Below are 24,549 nucleotides of genomic sequence, written 5' to 3' on the forward strand. Positions count from 1 at the left end.
ATTTTATAACAAATATAGATCAATATGTATTGATCACCAATCTACAGTCAAATGAACAATCAACCTGAATTATATTCCTCACTTAAACATTGAGTCTTTTCTTAAATCACAAATCTACTAACTATAGATCTATTAATTTTTTCGATTATCTCTATAATATTGCAAAAACAACTAGTGTAAATAAAAGAAACTATGCAGCAGGTATCATAGGTATCATCCAACTGAACACAACAATGCAAATGTGCATATCTGTAAATTTTCACACATTCTATGTTACCCAATGCATCTGTATGTTGACATCAGTAATGTCATTTCCTCAGTGTCCTGGGAGTGCCTCATGTTTCTGTTGAATATTCTATGGATACAATTTTGAATTATAGTAAATTAGCATCCTAAATCTAACATCCTCTACTGCACAACCCCCCTAGTACGCAAAGGTTTGGGAGAAGAAGCAGGCTGTATTTGGGATTATTGTTTTATTTTATTAAAATAATCACTCTAAGCCGAAGGTGGTCCCCTACAATTATGCTGGTGAAATTACCAACAATCTTATGCAGAAAAATATTTTGCATGCAAGGATCTTACTAAATTACTAAAATGCACAGAAATACATTCACATAATTCAAATATATATTATGCCTTTGTGCTAGCCCAAGGCATAGTTACGCTTAACATGAAGTCAAGTCTCTCTGTAGTTTCAGAAAATAGCTTTTTGCAATCACGCGCTAACCCTTCCATGAAAAATTCCAGAGTGATATTTTGAGGTGCCTTTCTGCACATGCACAATTTTAGAATTCTACATTAACTGTTTCATAGTATACAAAAATGTTTATTTTGATCATGTTTTGAACAGCTTTTAACTTCACATAGGAAAACAATTTTTTTTTGTGTGCGGATACCTCAAAATTGGCGCTTTGCTTTTTACAATATTTTGCATGTGCCTAGATGTCATCTGGAATTGGTGCACTGAAAAAGAAAATGGAAAAAGGAAAATCGACTCAGCCAATTATGAGATATTAACAATTTAAATGTATCTATATATGACGCATGCGCAGGATGAATGCGCATCTTTATTCTGAGCTTATGTGTTTTACCGTTCATACATTACACAATTAAAATTGCCTAAAAACTCACATGAAAAGTCACTGCTGCAGAATTAATGAATATATTCCTTACAAACTGTATACAGAGTGTATTCATTTTACAGTTTGTATATTACACAATTAACCTCTGCTAACAACTCATACTAACTATACCAAGGGGTGTATGACTTTCATAGTTCAAAGACTTCACAATATCCATCTTTTGAAAACTGACAGGAAAAGTCAGGGCTTACTGTGATGTAGGTTTTCACAGCTATAAATTACATACAAGAACAAATTGGAGAAGTCATATATGCACCTACAACACGTGCACCTATGACAGATGCATATATCACATCTGACCTACAACACCTGCACCTACAACACATCCACCCACAATATGTGGATGTACAACACATGCTCCTATGGCACATGCACCAATCACACACACTCTTGTGAAACACACCCTAATGATGTACATTTTCCACAAACTTTTATGACACAAACTCTTATGACACACACTCCTGTGCTACTACACATGCTCCTACTAAATGCACACTCCTAGAGCACGCACTCCTACAACACACAATCTTACAACACATACTCCTACCACACAGGCACCTAGATTATGCGGTGCAATGACTTACACTCTTAAGACACCCACTTTTAAGACACATGGTCCTGTGAGGCCGATTCATGGAATAATTAGCGCGGCGCAAGTGGGCAAAAACGTGCGAATCGCAGTGGAATAGCGAAAATCGCAGTGCAAGTGCGAAAATCGCACGAAAAGCAGCGCACATCGATTCATGGAAGGCCGTGCGCGAGAAAACCAGCGGATGTGCGATAAAAAAGTGCACGGCGCACGTTGGCGCACAGGCCATCTAACTGCGTGCGCCAGGTCACAACGAAAAATGCACAGGCCACAGCAAAAATCGCACATAGCGCGGCGCACGCAACAAAAGTAGGCGGAACACGGGCGTAACACTCGGAATGGGGAACAACTTGCCAAAACGTGGGCGTCACGGGGGAAGGACAGGGCACAAGTGCGCGGAACGCCCACACGCTCGCCTACAACACGTATTCATGGAATAGAATAGGGCAAAAAAGCGCACGGTCAAACCAGCGCACAGGCACAAACACGACCGCCACAAGAAAGCAGGCGGTAGCGTCTCTGCGGCTGTAAGAAATGTGCGCCAAAAGGTGCGCCAACAAATAGCACCTATATACTGCCATGATGAATGTCCTATACTGTGGCCCTCCAGGACAAATGACGTGCAAAGGGGTACCCACAAACACGGACACCCGCTGACAAAAAATACGTGTTTGTGTATACCGGGGTGCGCGGGAAGTCTCACACGCGATTTGGCCGGGTACGTGGATTTCAGGGGTGTGCGGGAAGTTCCACACGCGATTACATCAGGGTACGTGTATTTCAGGGGTGCGCGGGAAGTTCCACATGAGATTTCAGCAGGGTATGTGTATTTCAGGGGTGCGTGGGAAGTTGCACACGCGATTTCATCAGTGTACGTGTATTTCAGGGGTGCGCGGGAAGTTCCACACGCGATTGGCCCAGTGCGAGCAGGGTACGTGTATTTCAGGGGTGCGCGGGAAGTTCCACACGCGATTTCAGCAGGGTACGTGTATTTCAGGGGTGCGCGGGAAGTTCCACACGCGATTTCATCAGGGTAAGTGTATTTCAGGGGTGCGCGGGAAGTTCCACACGCGATTGGCCCAGTGCGAGCAGGATACGTGTATTTCAGGGGTGCGCGGGAATTTCCACACGCGATTTCAGCAGGGTATGTGTATTTCAGGGGTGCGCGGGAAGTTCCACACGCGATTTCATCAGGGTACGTGTATTTCAGGGGTGCGCGGAAAGTTCCACACGCGATTGGCCCAGTGCGAGCAGGGTACGTGTATTTCAGGGGTGCGCGGGAAGTTCCACACGCGATTTCAGCAGGGTACGTGTATTTCAGGGATGCGCGGGAAGTTCCACACGCGATTTCATCAGGGTACATGTATTTCAGGGGTGCGCGGGAAGTTCCACACGCGATTGGCCCAGTGCGAGCAGGGTACGTGTACTTCAGGGGTGCGCGGGAATTTCCACACGCGATTTCAGCAGGGTATGTGTATTTCAGGGGAGCGCGGGAAGTTCCACACGCAATTTCATCAGGGTACGTGTATTTCAGGGGTGCGCGGGAAGTTCCACACGCGATTGGCTCAGTGCGAGCAGGGTACGTGTATTTCAGGGGTGCGCGGGAATTTCCACACGCGATTTCAGCAAGCTATGTGTATTTCAGGGGTGCGCGGGAAGTTCCACACGCGATTTCATCAGGGTACGTGTATTGCAGGGGTGCGCGGGAAGTTCCACACGCGATTGGCCCAGTGCGAGCAGGGTACGTGTATTTCAGGGGTGCGCGGGAAGTTCCACACACGATTTCAGCAGGGTATGTGTATTTCAGGGGTTCTGGGGAGTACCACACGTGAATTGGCCGTGTGGGTCCTCCCAGGTGTACGCTCCACAACCTCCACGGACCCTGCAGGCAGCCCACACCACGGGGGACTACCCTGCACCCCTGCTCATGTCCCGCAGGCAGCCCATCCACCATGGGCATGCCCCCCAGCCAACCCACATGTCACCTTGCACTACTGATCAACAATGCATGTCTCCCACCACCCCCACCCCCAGCCACCAGGGGCACCCACCACCAGGCCCCCACTCATGTCTCCCACCACCCCACCACCCTGCCACCATGGGCAGCCCCCACCAGGCCCCCACCCATGTCTCCCACCACCCCCACCCCCCAGCCACCAGGAGCAGCCTCCACCAGGCCCCCACTCATGTCTCCCACCACCCCCACCCCCCAGCAGTGCAGGGGCACCCTCCACCAGGCCCCCACTCATGTCTAACACCACCCCCACCCCCCTGCCACCATGGGCAGCCTCCACCAGGCACAACCCATGTCTCCCACCACCCCCACCCCCCTGCCACCATGGGCAGCCTCCACCAGGCCCCCACTCATGTCTCCCACCACCCCCACCCCCCAGCAGTGCAGGGGCACCCTCCACCAGGCCCCCACTCATGTCTCCCACCACCCCCACCCCCCAGCAGTGCAGGGGCACCCTCCACCAGGCCCCCACTCATGTCTCCCACCACCCCACCCCCCAGCAGTGCAGGGGCACCCTCCACCAGGCCCCCACTCATGTCTACCACCACCCCCACCCCCCAGCCACCAGGGGTAGCCTCCACCAGGCCCCCACCCATGTCTCCCACCACCCCCCTGCCACCATGGGCAGCCTCCACCAGGCCCCCACTCATGTCTCCCACCACCCCCACCCCCCAGCAGTGCAGGGGCAGCCTCCAACAGGCCCCCACTCATGTCTCCCACCACCCCCACCCCCTAGCAGTGCAGGGGCACCTTCCACCAGGCCCCCACTCATGTCTACCACCACCCCCACCCCCCTGCCACCATGGCCACCCTCCACCAGGCCCCCACTCATGTCTCCCACCACCCCCACCCCCCTGCCAATATGGGCAGCCTCCACCAGGCCCCCACCCATGTCTCCCACCACCCCACCCCCCAGCAGTGCAGGGGCAGCCTCCACCAGGCCCCCACTCATGTCTCCCAACACCCCCACCCCCAGCAGTGCAGGGGCAGCCTCCACCAGGCCCCCACTCATGTCTCCCACCACCCCCACCCCCCAGCAGTGCAGGGGCAGCCTCCACCAGGCCCCCACTCATGTCTCCCACCACCCGACCCCCCTGCCACCATGGGCAGCCTCCACCAGGCCCCCACGCATGTCTCCCACCACCCCCACCCCCCAGCCACCAGGGGCAGCCTCCACCAGGCCCCCACTCATGTCTCCCACCACCCCAACCCCCTTGCCACCATTGGCAGCCTCCACCAGGCCCCCACCCATGTCTCCCACCACCCCCACCCCCCAGCCACCAGGGGCAGCCTCCACCAGGCCCCCACTCATGTCTCCCACCACCCCCACCCCCCTGCCACCATGGGCAGCCTCCACCAGGCCCCCACTCATGTCTCCCACCACCCCCACCCCCCAGCAGTGCAGGGGCAGCCTCCACCAGGCCCCCACTCATGTCTCCCACCACCCCCACCCCCCAGCCACCAGGGGCAGCCTCCACCAGGCCCCCACTCATGTCTCCCACCACCCCCACCCCCCTGCCACCATGGGCAGCCCCCACCAGGCCCCCACCCATGTCTCCCACCACCCCACCCCCCAGCCACCAGGGGCAGCCTCCACCAGGCCCCCACTCATGTCTCCCACCACCCCCACCCCCCTGCCACCATGGGCAGCCCCCACCAGGCCCCCACTCATGTCTCCCACCACCCCCACCCCCCAGCAGTGCAGGGGCACCCTCCACCAGGCCCCCACTCATGTCTCCCACCACCCCCACCCCCCAGCAGTGCAGGGGCAGCCTCCACCAGGCCCCCACTCATGTCTCCCACCACCCCCACCCCCCAGCCACCAGGGGCAGCCTCCACCAGGCCCCCACTCATGTCTCCCACCACCCCACCCCCCTGCCACCATGGGCAGCCTCCACCAGGCCCCCACTCATGTCTCCCACCACCCCCACCCCCCAGCAGTGCAGGGGCATCCTCCACCAGGCCCCCACTCATGTCTCCCACCACCCCACCCCCCAGCAGTGCAGGGGCACCCTCCACCAGGCCCCCACTCATGTCTCCCACCACCCCCACCCCCCAGCAGTGCAGGGGCAGCCTCCACCAGGCCCCCACTCATGTCTCCCACCACCCCCACCCCCCAGCAGTACAGGGGCACCCTCCACCAGGCCCCCAATCATGTCTCCCACCACCCCCACCCCCCAGCCACCAGGGGCAGCCTCCACCAGGCCCCCACTCATGTCTCCCACCACCCCACCCCCCTGCCACCATGGGCAGCCTCCACCAGGCCCCCACTCATGTCTCCCACCACCCCCACCCCCCTGCCACCATGGGCAGCCCCCACCAGGCCCCCACCCATGTCTCCCACCACCCCCACCCCCCAGCCACCAGGGGAAGCCTCCACCAGGCCCCCACTCATGTCTCCCACCACCCCCACCCCCCTGCCACCATGGGCAGCCCCCACCAGGCCCCCACTCATGTCTCCCACCACCCCCACCCCCCAGCAGTGCAGGGGCAGCCTCCACCAGGCCCCCACTCATGTCTCCCACCACCCCCACCCCCCAGCAGTGCAGGGGCAGCCTCCACCAGGCCCCCACTCATGTCTCCCACCACCCCCACCCCCCAGCCACCAGGGGCAGCCTCCACCAGGCCCCCACTCATGTCTCCCACCACCCCACCCCCCTGCCACCATGGGCAGCCTCCACCAGGCCCCCACTCATGTCTCCCACCACCCCCACCCCCCAGCAGTGCAGGGGCATCCTCCACCAGGCCCCCACTCATGTCTCCCACCACCCCACCCCCCAGCAGTGCAGGGGCACCCTCCACCAGGCCCCCACTCATGTCTCCCACCACCCCCACCCCCCAGCAGTGCAGGGGCAGCCTCCACCAGGCCCCCACTCATGTCTCCCACCACCCCACCCCCCAGCAGTGCAGGGGCACCCTCCAACAGGCCCCCACTCATGTCTCCCACCACCCCCAGCCACCAGGGGCAGCCTCCACCAGGCCCCCACTTATGTCTCCCACCACCCCACCCCCCTGCCACCATGGGCAGCCTCCACCAGGCCCCCACTCATGTCTCCCACCACCCCCACCCCCCTGCCACCATGGGCAGCCCCCACCAGGCCCCCACTCATGTCTCCCACCACCCCCACCCCCCAGCAGTGCAGGGGCATCCTCCACCAGGCCCCCACTCATGTCTCCCACCACCCCCACCCCCCTGCCACCATGGCCACCCTCCACCAGGCCCCCACTCATGTCTCCCACCACCCCCACCCCCCTGCCACCATGGGCAGCCCCCACCAGGTCCTCACAATCCCCAATCATGTGCGTAATGGTCAGCCTCCACAGCCAAAAAGCCCTACCAAGTAACCCATTCACCCACATGGAAATGGAAATCACATGTTACACCCCCAATGTTCATGAAGCTAATGAACCCATGTCCGTCACACACAATGGTTGCAATTGAATGGAAAAACACCCAACATGACATGCATGAAACCAATGAGATGATACCACACAGTAAAGTATGGAAACCAAAATTGTATTGAAAAAAATAAAGAATGCTAAAGAAAGGAAACAAACTACAATGGGAATGAGAAAAAATAAGCTGCATGTCCGTATTAAAAAAAAAAAATGCAAATCAGAATCCCAAAAAATGTCGTCCAAAGTCAAATGTAAAAAAATCTCTATGCAACAAAGAACTATGTAAAAAACTACCAAGGGTCCATGAGCCCAACTGAACAAAGGAAACCTACTAAAAAACCTACCTAAAAATCAACTATATACAAAAAGTGGAGCAGTGTCCGTCGACTCCAAATCATAATAAGAAACAAAGGAAACCTAAAACTAAAGAACTATATACAAAGGCGGCGGGCAAGTCCAGCGGCTCACTCCGTGGTGTCCCGGGCCAGGGCATCATCGAACTCCTGTTCAATGTCCCGGAGGCGGTCCAGTTCCATGGCCCCGAGGGTCCGCAGGGATGACGCCGTGTCCTCCTCCAACCCCCTGCGGATTGCCTCGAGGCACTCGGCCCGCCTCAGGGCCCTCCGCATGGAGTTCTCCGCCCTGACCATTGTGAGCCGCGCCTCTTCCGCCCGCCGCCGCTCCGCGCCTATGGCGTGGCCCAACCGCTGCCACACGGAAGACACTCTCTGTCCTGGGTCCCCCTGCCCTCCGGCCGATGCCTGCCCCTCCGATGTCGAAAGCCCCGAGCCTTCATGTCTCCCACCATGTTGCTGCTGCTGCTCTGCCTCTGCCCGTGCACTGCCTCCTGCTGCCTGCACATCCTCCGCCGGCTGGGGTGCAGTTGTTGATGTGGCCACCCCTGCTGGACCTCCGACTCCCGACTGTGGCAGGGATGCCTCCTCCACCAGCCTGGCCGCACCGTCAGAGGCAGCTCCACAGGGCACCCAGGTGACTGATGGGTGGGAATATGGCACAGAGGAAGACTGGCGCGTAGGGGGTCCAGTTGAGGAGGGGGTCGGAGCAAGCCCCATCAGACGGAGGAATCCGGCCTGGGTGACCTGTCCCAGCAGGCTGACGTGGTCAACGAGCCATTCGAGATGACGTGCAGTCTCTCCATGAAAAGACTGCAGGTCACCTCGCATGGCCCGTTGACGCAACGCCACACCAGCCAGGACAGGCTCAACCCGGACCTGGATGGCCACGTCCGCAGGCAGAGGAAGGCCAGTTGATGTCAGCTCATCCCCTGCCTGAAAACGGGTCTGGACGTAGGCATCCCTGCTGGTGCAAGATGATGCAGGGACAGGATCGGGGACAGGATTGCACACAGGCACCTCCGCGGCGGCCTGTGCTGCCTCCTGTCCCTGGTCCTGCACTGCACCACTAGCACCAGTGGGATCCCCACCTCCAGACCCCGTCTCTGGTGCTTGCACGGCCTCCTCCTCCACCAAACCCCCCACCAACCTGGATGACTCCGTGCCATCTTACCCTGTTGGGCCCTGTGGGGTCCCAGCTGCCCCTTCTGCTGCCGAGGAGTCCAACTGCAACCTCCGCCTCTTGGACCTCCCCCCGGCAGCTGCGGCCTGGGACGCGGCACCGGACTCCTCACTCCCCGACGAGGTGACAACACGGGAGGGGAGCCGGGCCTTGCGTCTCCGGCTGGCGGTCGGATCCCCGCCGCTGTGCTCCACAGCACCTTCTCCGCCCTCTTCATCAGTTGACGCTGCAGACAGGGAGAAACAAAACACAGGCATCAGGGCACTGTACAATGGACACATGCACACATGACAGTTGCACATGAGTGGCATTGGCAAACCTCAGACATGTCATCACAATCCCCAACACACATGTCATTGCAACTCGCACACATGAGCCATACCACAGCCATATCGCAACTGCCACCACCATCCCTACACATACAACAGCATCAGCAGCCAAAGGGGAGCCAGACATCACATGCAACACAGGAAGTGCACCACACATGTACACACACCACCACACTTGCATGCATGTCTACACCTCTGCCAAGTGTCGCACTGTTCAGACGGGCATCCATGTCACATTTGCCAATCAGGCTTCCACATACCGTTGTCACATGCATCCATGTTGCATCACTGTTGCACCCTTGTCAAATACACACACATGCACATGTACACAGTGCTCATACATGCAGCCGAAAACAACATACATGCCTGACATCACGGACATGTCTACTTACATACAGATTCATCCAAACATGTGTGCACGCACAACTGCATTTGCCATGCAAGCCTACACACACAAGCACCATCCATGTCTCACACATTACAGCCCTCGCATGTGTCAGCCCCACGGCCCTGTACACCCCCACCCATACTCGACCCCATACAAACATATGTGCAACCTGCACAATACCGAATAATCACCACACGCACTGCTCACAATCAGGATGCATGTACACTCACCGCTCGACTCCAGACGGGTCTGCTTCTCTAGGACCTGGACGTGGAGCGCTGGGGATATGCGTTCCAGGACCCCCATCTGTTCTTCCGACAAGTGGCCCCGGCGCCCCTTGGCATCCGCTGCCTTCAAGAGGCGCCGGGCCTTGTTCAGGGTCCTAGACCTGAAGTCCTCCCAGCGCTTCCTGACATGTTGTAAGTCCCGGACTGCCCCCCCCCTCCGCGTTGATGGCAGTCACGATGTCAGTCCAGATCCGAGTCTGTCCTTCCTTGTCGGCGCGGGAACTTCCGAAGAGGGCATCATACTGCCCCAGGACTTGCTCCACCAGGACACCAACTTCGGTGGCACTGAAGCTGGTGCCCCTCTGCCTCTCTGGCCGGGGGTTGTCAGTGGTCACAGAGGCAGGAGTGGGTGGGCAACTGGGTCCTGGGGCTGGGCTGTGGAGCGATGGAATTCCAGTCGGGAGTCTTCGGTTCCAGCAGGGGTGGTCACAGCAACAGCAACCCTGGCTGATGTGCAGGCAGCAAATGGCAGTGCACGTGGGCAGCAGGCAGTCAGGCAGCAGCAGATGGCAGGTGGGAGCGTGCTCGGGGCTCTGGGGGGCAGTAGTTCGGCCTTCTGGGCAGGAGCGTGGTCTTCCGTGTGCTTACGCGTGGCCAGCTTGGTACGGAGTGATTTGGCACGTGAAAATCCTGCACGTCAGCGTGAAAATCGAGGAAAGGCCCTTAGCGCGTAAGCGCGTCAGCACGCATACGCGATTCTATTGGACCAAAGGCCCTCAGCGCGTAAGCGCGTCTGTGACGTGACCCTCACGGGTGTTTCCCACACAGCACGTGATGACAGAGCACACGTGGAAAGACTGCACGTCAGAGTGTCATCGCGTGTAATTGGACAGCACGTCAGAGTCTCATCGCGTGTAATTGGTGGAAATGGCCCTACACGCAGAAGTGACAAAGCGTGTAATTGGTGGAAATGGGCCTACACGCATAAGTGACAAAGCGTGTAATTGGTGGAAATGGCCCTAGCGCATACACGCTGCGTAAGTGACGCTGGACGTGTGGGCCTGTATAAAAGGTACGTGTAGAACACAATTTCCTTGTACGTGCTTTTCGTCGAGAGCGAGTGGGTGAATTCTGTACTTCTTGTCGTTTCACACGCGATTTACTTCACGGCGTTTCAAGTTCGTATTCCCTGTTTCCTCTGACAGCTTTTTCTCTTTTTTCTCTTATACTGGTTTACCTGGGCCTGTTCCCTCAAACAGTGTTCCCTTCTACTGTTGTCCTGTCTCCTCAGACAGCGTACAAATCTTCTTTTGGCGGGGGTGTTGCCAACCAAACGCGCTCCTTTTTCACGCTCTTTTACCTGGCAGACGGAGAGTCACGCACGTATCAAACATCTGTGCTTGCCCCGTGTGTAGCCTACCCCTTCAGAGGTCATTCTAGGCTGCGTGTGACACGCATACGTTCATTCTTGTGTTACTGGGTGCCACAGCGTAGTGCAGGTTTTTCTTTCTGCACACGTGGTCTAGGAGGGGTTGCGTGCACGTCATCTCCCTTTTTTGGGGCTCCTGTGCGTAGCGTGACCCGTCATCTTTCCCCAGGGGTTACAATCAGCCTTGCAAGAGCACTAGGGTACAATTACCATCTGGTACCCAACCCCTTTGACCCCCAATTGCCCAGGACAATAGTTTACAGCCACTCCCATACGCACATTTACATCAGTGCCATGGCTGGGAGGCGAGGATTCCGTAAGGGTGGCAAAGGTGGAAGAGCCACAAGTGGTGGCCGTGGTGGATCCGGTAGGGGACGTGGTCGTTACTTGCAGGGTGAGCCTGTCCCCCCATGTGTGGAGGACCACTCAAGGGCACCCATAATCCCCCCCCCTCCCGTTGAGGCTGATGTAGCTGACACCATCCATGCTCAGCCCTTGTTGGACCAGCCCATTGTGGCACCAGACCTGGCTGACTCCATGGCTGACTTCCAGGTCAGCAGGCCTATGACACGTGCGCTGGTGCGTTGATGTCACCATGCCACGTGCATCTGGGGCAGCAAGGTCATCTGCTGCACCAAGTAGGCAGGGCGGAGAGGCTGCAGGGGCAGCTGCGGCTCCATCCACCCCAGCCCTCACACACCCAGCCAGGACAGTGTCGGTCCTAGTCCATGCTGCTGACATTCCCCCTGACACCATCACACTAGAGCCAATGCCTGCACCAACTCCCATGCTGAGTGTGCAATCCCACACTCCTCATACAGAGTCCACCAGGGCTCCTGCCCCTAGTGTCCAGAGCGGCGCAGGACACTCAGGATCACCACCACCTTCCAAGCGGAAGAGGAAGAGTGCTCGTCCGGCACAGGCTGATGCCCCAGACACGGCTACACAGTCCAGCCCGTCCAGGAAGCCCAGCTTCACGGATGACGAACTGAATGCACTTGTCGAGTATGTGTCCGCACATGACAACGAGATGGTCATTGTTGCAGGATCCAAGACCACACCTGCACAACGCCAGGCACACTGGCAGACCGTTGCGGACATCGTAAGTGCCCTTGGAATCGTGAGGCGCACAGCCAATGATTGCTATAAGCGCTGGAATGACCTAAAGCGCAGGGCAAAGAGTAAGCTGGCCTCAAGTCATGCCGCAACTCTAGTGACTGGAGGTGGGTCTCCAGTAGTAGACATGGAACTCACTCCACATGAGTCAGTCGCTGGGACCTACGTCACGGAGGAACAGATCCAAGGCGTGGGAGATCTGGCTGATTACGAGGCATTGTCCGGTGAGTGCACATGCATGTGTGTGTCATCCATGAGCATGGTGTGTGTGTGAGGGCTTCTGTTTGTGTGCCAGGTGAGAGTGTGTGCGCCTGAGTCGTATGGGTCAGCCATGTGCTTCATGCAATACATCCTGCGCAGCTGCATTTGGCCATAGCAGTATCCCTTCTGCCAACAGTAGACATCTAGCCCAACTGCACGCCAGTTGCCCTTGAAGTGTCACCTTGCCACAGCATTGTTGCTTATTTTTCACTGTTCATTCAGTCAGATTGTTTGCATTCCACCACCTTTACTAGGCATGTTGCAGTCCACTAGTCACATGTCTGGCATGGCTATGGTAAAGTGGAGTGACTTTGTTACCTGGATATCATTTGTTCACACATGTCCCTGTGCAATTGGACCATTTCAGACTGGCAGCTCCAGGTGAAAAATCTGACCTGTTAGAATTAGAAAAGCTATTACATGCGGGAACTGGACTGAATGAATAGGTGCTGCCCTCCTCTACATCTTCACTCAATAGCAATGGTACATGCCATCTGTGTGATGGCATGTGTGTTTCACCTGGCAATCACAGGCCAATGTGTGATGCCACTGCCAGGCAGCATGCAGAAAATGTGTTCATCTTCCATCTTGGTGTCATCAGTGTGTGCCATTTGCCTGCCCTTCATATGCAGTGAGGGTGCATGCATGGGAGGGTTTTAGTCATGTGGGACATGTGTCAATCAAGTACTGGTTCTCTTGCTTCTCAGCCCTCATTGTGTGCCATGGTGCTAATGCCTGTTTCCATTTCTTTGTTTTTATGTCTTTGCAGGGGAAGACGCACCTGATACTGCTGGGGTTGTGGAGATGGTGCAGACCCAGGAGGGGTCCAAGGGCCGACCAACCACCAGTGAGGGACGTGGTGTGGTGGTGGGTGAGAACCCACAAGTGCTGCAGGTCGTGCTCTCAAGGGGTGTCTCTGGCTGCACCTCCCCCGAGCTGTACTCAGGTGTTGATTCGGATGAGACCTACGTGCCGTCACAGGTGAGTGTTCCAGGGAGGGAATCTGTTCTGTCCCACCCACCTGCACCAGGGTCAGAACCCTCAATGGGGATTTCAGTGTTGGCAGCAACGCCTTTGGTGGTTACGGATGCAGGGTCACACTCCGCGACATCTGATCCTGTTCCTGGGCCAGCAGATCAGAGGGGGAATGCAGTCCTGCAGCCTCAGGCAGTGCCGGCACAGCAAGGCGCAGTTCGCCTTGCCCCAGACAGGTGTGGTGCCCGCCGACGTGGTGGCCGTACGCCACCTGGCAATACCGCATGGGAGCAATCCATTTACGGTATGGCAACACAACAGGCAGCATCATCCGAGATGATGGCTCAGGCCATGGATAGGGTGGCCACTTCCATTGTCCCCCCTGAAAGGCTGATGGAGCGACTAGAGCAGGCAACCGACTCCATCTGCCAGTCACACAGGGAGGACATGTTGGGGTCCAACAGGGACAGGTGGGCGGCACTGGCGACTCTGCAGGAGGCCATCTCCATTGAGTCCCAGGCCCACAGGGAAGCCCTGAGGCAGGAGCTCCTTCACCTCAGGACGACTCTTGTTGAGCTTGAGGCTTCAACACACCAAAGGACAGAACAGCAGCTGGAGCGTCTCACCCGTACGCTCTCAGCTGAGATGCAGGCAATGAGGGCGGAGGTCCGGGCATCCCGTGAGTTGTTGCATGGGGACCTCCGCACACTCATCCTCCAGAACCAAACCTACCACACCCGCATGCTTGCAGCCATGGAGGAGCAGACTAGGGCCTTGCGTGGGCTGCCTCCCATAGTGCAACCACCTCCGGATGCAGCTGCACAGAGTGATAATAACGACAGCAGTGATACTCCCACAATAGGGTAGCCGTGTGGGCCATGAGCCCATGGAGGTGTTTTTTTTTCCCAGGACTGGTGTGCACCCTGTCCTCGGACCTCCTGGGTGGCCTCCCAAACCCCCCCGGGCCCATCAATGGCCATTTTTGATCTTTATTTTTATTTTTTATTTTTATTTTTATTTTTATTTTTAATTTCTAAATATTTTTCCCCAATTTTTTTGGGACAATTTGTTGGCTTCCGTGGTTCCTGTGGACATACGCAGCATTGTGGCTGGGCACATGCAGGCTTGTCATGTATTTGGTTCAGATGCTTGGGTTTGAGTCACACACACCCCTCCTGCTTCCCGTTTCCATGGGCTTGCAAAGGGTGTGCCCAAGTGACATTGACGTACATGGTGACATTGGACTCCCACTACATGTGTGGGTAGTCTAGTCAATACTGTGTATACATTCCTAGTGCATATTGCTGTTGTGTTGTACAATGCATGTTGCATTGATGTGTAACTCATCATCTGTGTCTACCTCCCAATTTGCAGGTCCCTTCCTCATGTCTACACAAGGCCCTCTAGTCTGGAGATGGGGTCCATGTTGGCAGCAGTGCACCTACAACTCTACATGGCGCCAACACTGCACAGTTGGTAGTGGTGGGAGTGCAGGCATTTCCAGGTGGTGAGACTACTAATATATAACATTTGTGATGTCATGTTAATGGTAGTACCTGCTCAAGTTTGTTGTTGGTCCTGCGATACTGTGAGCATTTCAGGTGTTGCAAGTTTCAATTAGGGACACTCTACATTGTGACACTAGTGTCATGTTGTGGGGATTACTTTGTTTACCTGCAAATAGCATGACATGGCACGGTGTGTCGGTGCTGGGGATGGGTTGGCTGACATGGCACTGTCCTCTTGTTGCATTTTGCAAGTGGGTATTCATTTTAGCTGCTTGAATGTGTTACTTCACAAAACTGCATTGGTGGTGTCTGTGTGGGTAGGGATGCACACATTGTGACACTTCCAGGTGAACAATCTCAGGCTGATATGGTTTTCACGGTTCATTCTCCAGACATTCAGGATCAGTGTCAGGTTGAGTCATCATTGATTGTCAGATGGAATGTGCCAGGGCAGTGTGCACTCCACAGGGGTGTGATTCCTATGTGAAGTAATTAGCCACTAGCTGTGTACGTGCTGCCTCCCCCCGTGCCCTTTCCCCTCCCATGCGCAGCAGCTGTGCATGTGGTTGGGGATGTGGGGCCACCACCATGTCCACGGCCAGGCCCCGGCGTGTTGCAACGTTGTGCAGGACACATGCTGCCACTATGATCCTGCACACTACTGGGGGAGCGTACAACAGCTGCCCGCCAGAACGGTCAAGGGAGCGAAAGCGTGACTTCAGCACTCCGAATGTGCGCTCCACTATGCCCCGGGTTGTAATGTGGGCTGTGTTATATCTTACCTGGGGTGGCGTGGTGGGGTTCCGAATTGGCGTCATCATGTGGGGGCTGAGAGGGTAGGCACTGTCCCCTGTGGAGGTGGTGATTGGTATCATTGGTGGGGTTGTGACCTTGCTCAGTATCTGACATGCATGCATGTGCAGTGGCATTCATACTCACCAAGCAGCCATGTATCGCCATGCCGCCCAGCTTCTAGGTCCCGGCTTAGGGTGGACATTCGGTAAATGAAGCTGTCGTGGGTTGACCCAGGATAGTTGGCATATACTGAGGTGATGATTCCCTTGGCATTACATACTACCTGCATGTTGATGGAATGCCAGTGCTTGCGGTTCCTATAGATGTGCTCAGATGCCCTGGGGGGACGTAGAGCCACATGGGTGCAGTCGATGGCACCTAGCACTTTGGGGAATCGTGCCACAGCGTAAAAATCCAGGGCGGCAGCATGCCTTTCTGCAGGGGTTCTGGGCAGGTATATGTGCCTGCGGACTGATGGGCGTGCACTGATGATGTTCAAGACCTGGTGTAGGCAGCGTGACTGGGTGGCCTGTGATACACCACCCACAATGGCACTTGTGCGCTGAAATGATCCAGTGGCTAAGAAGTGCAGTACATTGAGGACCTTCTCCAGGGGGCTGAGTGCTTGGGAGCACAGGGTGGGTGATGTGAGGTCATCCTCCCACTCACTCACCAGGTCCAGTATAATGTGTGGTGGAAACCTGTACCTCCCATGCACCTGGTCATCAGGCATCCCGAAAAGGCTGGTTCTGGGTGTGAATATTCTGGCCCTGACTATCCTCCTCCTCCTCCTTTGGTAGGCCACGCCCACTGCTGCTAGGAACGGTATGTTCATCCTGGGTCTGAGCTTGTTATTTTGTTAGCGCGCAAATTAATGCGTTGCGCGAGTTGTAGGCGAGCGTGTGACCTGCGCACCCCTGAAATCCAGTACCCAGTCCAATAGCGTGTGGAAATTCCCGCGCACCCCGGGATACAGGTGCGCTGACGTACTTGCGTGTGTAAGTGTCCGCGCACCCCTGATATACACGTACATAGGCCAATCGCGTGTACGTGCACTTTTGTCCAATTACACGCGATGACACCCTGACGTGCTGTCCAATTACACGCGATGAGACTCTGACGTGCTGTCCAATTACACGCGATGACACTCTGACGTGCAGTCTTTCCACGTGTGCTCTGTCATCACGTGCTGTGTGGGAAACACCCGTGCGGGTCACGTCACAGACGCGCTTACGCGCTGAGGGCCTTTGGTCCAATAGAATCGCGTATGCGTGCTGACGCGCTTACGCGCTAAGGGCCTTTCCTCGATTTTCACGCTGACGTGCAGGATTTTCACGTGCCAAATCACTCCGTACCAAGCTGGCCACGCGTAAGCACACGGAAGACCACGCTCCTGCCCAGAAGGCCGAACTACTGCCCCGCAGAGCCCCGAGCACGCTCCCCCCTGCCATCTGCTGCTGCCTGACTGCCTGCTGCCCACGTGCACTGCCATTTGCTGCCTACACATCAGCCAGGGGTGCTGTTGCTGTGACCACCCCTGCTGGAACCGAAGACTCCCGACTGGAATTCCATCGCTCCACAGCCCAGCCCCAGGACCCAGTTGCCCACCCACTCCTGCCTCTGGGGTTGTCATGTCGGGGCAAACACCATCTGTGACCACTGACAACTCCCGGCCAGAGAGGCAGAGGGGCACCAGCTTCAGTGCCACCGAAGTTGGTGTCCTGGTGGAGCAAGTCCTGGGGCAGTATGATGCCCTCTTCGGAAGTTCCCGCGCCGACAAGGAAGGACGGACTCGGATCTGGACTGACATCGTGACTGCCATCAACGCGGAGGGGGTGGCAGTCCGGGACTTACAACATGTCAGGAAGCGCTGGGAGGACTTCAGGTCCAGGACCCTGAACAAGGCCCGGCGCCTCTTGAAGGCAGCAGATGCCAAGGGGCGCCGGGGCCACTTGTCGGAAGAACAGATGGGGGTCCTGGAACGCATATCCCCAGCGCTCCACGTCCAGGTCCTAGAGAAGCAGACCCGTCTGGAGTCGAGCGGTGAGTGTACATGCATCCTGATTGTGAGCAGTGCGTGTGGTGATTATTCGGTATTGTGCAGGTTGCACATCTGTTTGTATGGGGTCGAGTATGGGTGGGGGTGTACAGGGCCGTGGGGCTGACACATGCGAGGGCTGTAATGTGTGAGACATGGATGGTGCTTGTGTGTGTAGGCTTGCATGGCAAATGCAGTTGTGCGTGCACACATGTTTGGATGAATGTGTATGTAAGTAAACATGTCCGTGATGTCAGGCATGTATGTTGTTTTCGGCTGCATGTATGAGCACTGTGTACATGTGCATGTGTGTGTATTTGACAAGGGTGCAACAGTGATGCAACATGGATGCATGTGACAGCGGTATGTGGAAGCCTGATTGGCAGATGTGACATGGATGCCCGTCTGAACAGTGCCACACTTGGCAGAGGTGTAGACATGCATGCAAGTGTGGTGGTGTGTGTACATGTGTGGTGCACTTCCTGTGTTGCATGTGATGTCTGGCTCCCCTTTGGCTGCTGATGCTGTTGTATGTCTAGGGATGGTGGTGGCAGTTGCGATATGGCTGTGGTATGGCTCATGTGTGCGAGTTGCAATGACATGTGTGTTGGGGATTGTGATGACATGTCTGAGGTTTGCCAATGCCACTCATGTGCAACTGTCATGTGTGTATGTGTCCATTGTACAGTGCCCTGATGCCTGTGTTTTATTTCTCCCTATCTGCAGCGTCAACTGATGAAGAGGGCGGAGAAGATGCTGAGGAGCAGAGCGGCGGGGATCCGACCGCCAGCCGGAGACGCAAGGCTCGGCTCCCCTCCCGTGTTGTCATCTCGTCGGGGAGTGAGGAGTCCGGTGCCACGTCCCAGGCCGCAGCTGCCGGGGGGAGGTCCAAGAGGCGGTGGTTGCAGTTGGACTCCTCGGCAGCAGAAGGGGCAGCTGGGACCCCACAGGGCCCAACAGGGGAAGATGGCACGGAGTCATCCAGGTTGGTGGGGGGTTTGGTGGAGGAGGAGGCCGTGCAAGCACCAGAGACGGGGTCTGGAGGTGGGGATCCCACTGGTGCTAGTGGTGCAGTGCAGGACCAGGGACAGGAGGCAGCACAGGCGGCCGCGGAGGTGCCTGTGTGCAATCCTGTCCCCGATCCTGTCCCTGCATTATCTTGCACCAGCAGGGATGCCTACGTCCAGACCCGTTTTCAGGCAGGGGATGAGCTGACGTCAACTGGCCTTCCTCTGCCTGCGGACGTGGCCATCCAGGTCCGGGTTGAGCCTGTCCTGGCTGGTGTGGCGTTGCGTCAACGGGCCATGCGAGGTGACCTGCAGTCTTTTCATGGAGAGACTGCACGTCATCTCGAATGGCTCGTTGACCACGTCAGCCTGCTGGGACAGGTCACCCAGGCCGGATTCCGCCGTCTGATGGGGCTTGCTCCGACCCCCTCCTCAACTGGACCCCCTACGCGCCAGTCGTCCTCTGTGCCATCTTCCCACCCATCAGTCACCTGGGTGCCCTGTGGAGCTGCCTCTGACGGTGCGGCCAGGCTGGTGGAGGAGGCATCCCTGCCACAGTCGGGAGTCGGAGGTCCAGCAGGGGTGGCCACATCAACAACTGCACCCCAGCCGGCGGAGGATGTGCAGGCAGCAGGAGGCAGTGCACGGGCAGAGGCAGAGCAGCAGCAGCAGCAACATGGTGGGAGACATGAAGGCTCGGGGCTTTGGACATCGGAGGGGCAGGCATCGGCCGGAGGGCAGGGGGACCCAGGACAGAGAGTGTCTTCCGTGTGGCAGCGGTTGGGCCACGCCATAGGTGCGGAGCGGCGGCGGGCGGAAGAGGCGCGGCTCACAATGGTCAGGGCGGAGAACTCCATGCGGAGGGCCCTGAGGCGGGCCGAGTGCCTTCGAGGCAATCCGCAGGGGGTTGGAGGAGGACACGGCGTCGTCCCTGCGGACCCTCGGGGCCATGGAACTGGACCGCCTCCGGGACATCGAACAGGAGTTCGATGATGCCCTGGCCCGGGACACCACGGAGTGAGCCGCTGGACTTGCCCGCCGCCTTTGTATATAGTTCTTTAGTTTTAGGTTTCCTTTGTTTCTTATTATGATTTGGAGTCGACGGACACTGCTCCACTTTTTGTATATAGTTGATTTTTAGGTAGGTTTTTTAGTAGGTTTCCTTTGTTCAGTTGGGCTCATGGACCCTTGTGTAACGCTCACCTGGTTCCCGCAGAGGCGCCGGTCTTGACTGGGTGAATGCCGTATCTTCAAAGGTGATGTGTAACACACGGTTGGCTCTTTGGGCTGGACCTCTGTGCACTGTATGTCTGACTCGAAGAGTAAGATGTATGCAGATAGAAAATATGGGATTAATGAACTGGGGTTATTGGGTGCCTCTCTCCTCTTCCCTTTCTCTTCTCCTGTAGAACCCCAAAGGTTAACGCCCTCACCTTAGGTAAGTGAACGCCGAGCTCTCCATCTGCCTCGGGGCAGGGTGCCGTAACCAGTTTCTTCACTGGATAAGGGTGCAGGCCTCTTGACCTCAGAGGACTGCTGTCCGTCGTTAACTGCACGAACGGTAAGTTCTGGGCACTTCAAATGTCTTAAAAGTCTTTTGTAATGATATCCCTTGTTTTGCAGGGTTCCGGCGATGGCGGATGGCGGGCTGATGAGAGTTGAGGATCGAACCCGCGTGAGGAATAGAAGCGCCTGGAAGCACGTAAGTAAGCGCTTGTAGCCTGCTTCACGATGCGCACTAACTGTCCCTTTTATCTTGCAGGTACAAGTTCGGAGCTTTAGAGAAGCTGAAGGGTGCTGGAATACCCACTGGATTCGGCGTGGGAAGGAGTAAGGGCACGTGAGTAATAAAGTTGCCCAATGTCTTTAAACGCACCTTCTTTTGTCTTTCAGATGCGGGATGCAGCGCCGAAGGCCTCCGGAGCGTGCAAAGAGCTGGTAAGCTTTTGTCTTTCAGATGCCGGAATGCAGTGCGAAGACCTCCGGAGCATGCGAACAGTAGGTAAGCCTTTGTCTTTCAGATGCCGGAATGCAGCGCGAGGCGTTGGTGACAGCCGATGGACCAGGTAAGAGATGCGCTGGCACTGAAGACCGTAGTGCTAACCTGTTCTTTCTTTGTCTTTACAGTTGCTGTTGAAGACTGGATTCCAGGATGGTAAGCCTTTGTTCCATTAGGCCCAGGATCAGAAGCAGAAGACACGATGAGCGTTCTGCTGCAGAGAATGCAGAATAACGCAAAGCAAGATTCATCCATCGGGTGTGGTTTAAATAGCCTCCTGTAGTGCTTAGTTGTCTCCTTCCACAGCCTCGCCTAGGTAAGAAAAGAGTTCCTGCTTTCCAGAAGAGTTCCAGTGTTCTGAACCTAGGGAGTGGCTCCTGCCCCACCCAACAGGAAAAGTAGTCCCAAACAGAAGAGGATCAGGGGCTCAACTGGCAGGTAAGTAAGCAGCATGGTCTGCTGCAGGTAAGTCCACCCAAGCATTATGAGCCCGGCGCTTCCAGCGCTGGGACTGGGCATCTTTATGAGCCTGGTGCCACTGGCGCCAGGACAGGGTCCAAAAGGTCCCAATTGGGACTGGCTGGCACTCGGAACCGGGGTTATGGGTCTGCTTCCAAGGGAGTCGGGCAAGTCCTGATCTTTTGGAAGCAGAGATCATGACAGCACCCCCCCTCAAGGCCCCTCCCAAACCGGGCTTCTCCGGGGGTTTGGGCTTGTTAGGAAATGTTCGATGAAATCTTTTGATTAGACGAGGGGCGTGGACATATTCTGCAGGTTCCCAGGATCTTTCTTGGGGACCGTAGCCTTTCCAGTCAATCAGGTAAAATAGTTTAGATTTGGAGATCTTGGAATCCAGGATGCTTTTGACTTCAAACTCGAGTTCTCCATCAACTAGAATAGGTTTTGGAGATTTAGTTAGTCGGGTTTGAGGTTGCACGGGTTTTAATAGAGAGACGTGGAAGACCGGATGTATCTTCATGTGAGGGGGCAAGTCCAACTTGACCGCTACTGGATTTACTATGGTAGTGATGGAATAGGGACCAAGGTATCTTGGGTTGAATGTGCGTGGTCCTTTTAGAGGTAGATATTTGGTGGATAACCAGACTTGATCTCCTACTTGATATTGGGGGGCTTCCTTCCGATGTTGGTCTGCTCCTTTCTTGTATTGTTCTTTAGCCCTTTGAAGGTGAGAAACGGCTTCTTTAAAGGCTTGGGTGATTGTAGAATGCAATCTACTGCTGGTGTTCCAAGATCTTGGAGTGGATCCAACTCCGAGGTTCGAGGGTGACTACCGTATAAAAGAAAAAACGGGGTCTTCCCAGTTCCCGAGTGGACAGAGTTATTGTAGGCATATTCGGCTATCCAAAGGATATCTTTCCAAGTTTTTTCAGTTTGTTGTAGCTTGCAGCGCAAATACTGTTCCAGAGTTTGATTGGTCCTCTCGGTTTGTCCGTCGGTTTGAGGGTGGTGGCTGGTCGAAAGTCTCACATCAATTTGAGCCGACCGACAGCAACTTCGCCAAAAATGAGAAATAAATTGACTACCTCGATCCGAAATGAGAACTGAAGGAAAACCGTGCAGTCGGACGATGTTTTCGAGAAATTCTCGGGCCAGAGTTGTTGCTGTTGGTAAGCCTTTGAGTGGAATGAAATGCGCCATCTTGGAGAATAGGTCCACGATTACTAGGATCGTATTGTATCCGGAGCATGGAGGTAGATCGGTGATGAAGTCCATAGAAAGCGTATGCCAAGGGCGAGGTGGGATGTCAATAGGGTGTAAGAGGCCGGCTGGTTTTTCCTTTTGACTCTTGTTTTGGGCGCATACTCCACAGGACATTATAAAGTCTCTGATATCTTTTTTCCAAGACGGCCACCAGAAGTAGCGCTTGATCTTTTCCGAGGTCTTGGTCATACCGGGATGTCCTTCCATTAAAGAATCGTGATAACAAGAGATTACCTTTTTCTGTAAATCTGTGCTGGGCAGGTATAACCGTTCTTGGAAATATAATAGGTTGTCCTTCACCGTAAAGTCCTTTCCCTGCAGATGCCAATTCTGTATGTCTGCTGGAGTTACCAGTAGCCTGGCTTTATCCTTACCTTCCACTATGGATTGTGTGGCGATTACACCTAGAATTCTTTGTTCGGGAATGATAGGTACAGGTTAAGGATTGATCAAATGTTCTTCCACTCCCATCCGAGAAAGGGCATCAGCTTTACCGTTTTTTGTACCAGGTCGATAGGTAATTATGAAGTTAAACTCGGCAAAGAATAGTGCCCAACGGAGTTGCCTAGAGGATTGAGCTTTTGCGGTTTTGAAATATTGCAGGTTTCGGTGATCTGTAATCACAGTAACGGTATGTCGGGCCCCCAGAAGATAATGCCGCCAAGCCTTAAAGGCGGACTTGGTAGCTAGAAGTTCCTTATCAGTAATAGTGTAATTGATTTCAGGAGGCGAGAATTTGCGGGACCAAAATGCCACGGGATGCAACTGATTGGTTACTGGGTTTTTTTTTTATGATAGAACTGCCCCCATGGCAAGGCTCGAAGCATCAGTTTCAACGATGTAGGGGAGTTCTGGGCGAGGATGTTTTAAGATCGGTGCAGAGATAAATCTAGTCTTCAAATTCTGGAAAGCTTGTTCCGCCTCGGTAGACCATTCAAAACGTTTGTTTTTCTTTAACAAGGCGGTGATGGGCTGGACTATTCGAGAGATTTCGGGGATAAACCTGCGGTAAAAGTTAGCGAAGCCTAATATGCTTTGAACACCTTTTACGGAGGATGGCGATGGCCATTTGAGAATTGCATCGACCTTCTTTGAATCCATACGCACTCCGCTAGGTGATAATATGAATCCCAAGAATTCAACTTCAGTCACGTTGAAAACACATTTTTCCAATTTAGCGAAAAGTTTGTGTTGACGCAATCTCTCGAGGACCATTTTCACGTGTTTCCGATGTTCAGTTTCCGATGAAGAATAAACGAGGATGTCGTCAATGTAAACAACAACACACACATCTATGAGCTCTCTGAGGACATCGTTCATAAAATATTGAAAGGTGGCCGGGGCATTGCAAAGTCCGAAGGGCATGACCTGATATTCAAATAGCCCATACTTGGTGCGGAAGGCCGTCTTCCATTCATCGCCCTCTTTTACTCGTACCAAGTGGTAGGCTCCTCTAAGATCCAGCTTTGTATATATGCATGCTTTTTTGACTTGGTCCAGGAGTTCAGGGATCAAAGGTAACGGATATCTATTCTTAACGGTGATCTGGTTCAGGGCGCGATAATCTATACAAGTTCTAAGGTCCCCTTCTTTTTTTGGAACGAAGAACAAAGCTGAGGAAGCAGGGGACTTGGAAGGACGAATAAACCCATTCTCTAGGTATTGATCCAGGTATTGTCGGAGGTGAAGATTCGCAGGCTCTGTGAGGGCATAAATTCTACTACAAGGAGGAGTAGATCCAGGTATCAGGTCTATCTGGCAGTCATAAGACCTATGAGGAGGTAGAGAGTTAGCCTGATCCTTCCGGAAAACATCTTGGAATTCTAGGTATTCAGGAGGTAACTGGGGAGCCTCCGAGGAAATTGCTGCCAGTGCAACACCAGGTCGAGGGTGACAAGTAGAGACACATTCTGGAAACTGAACCGTTCTTGCTCGCCAATCGATCTGAGGATTGTGCTTCTCTAACCAAGGAATTCCTAGAATAATCTGGAACTGAGGGGCCTTGATCACATCGAACACGATCTTCTCATGGTGTCCATCTTGACTTACTAGCGTCACTTCTTGGGTGGTAT

The sequence above is a fragment of the Ambystoma mexicanum genome, chromosome 4p, assembly GCF_040938575.1.
Source record: "Ambystoma mexicanum isolate Mex_15411 chromosome 4p, UKY_AmexF1_1, whole genome shotgun sequence".
NCBI classification, from domain to species: Eukaryota; Metazoa; Chordata; class Amphibia; order Caudata; family Ambystomatidae; genus Ambystoma; species Ambystoma mexicanum.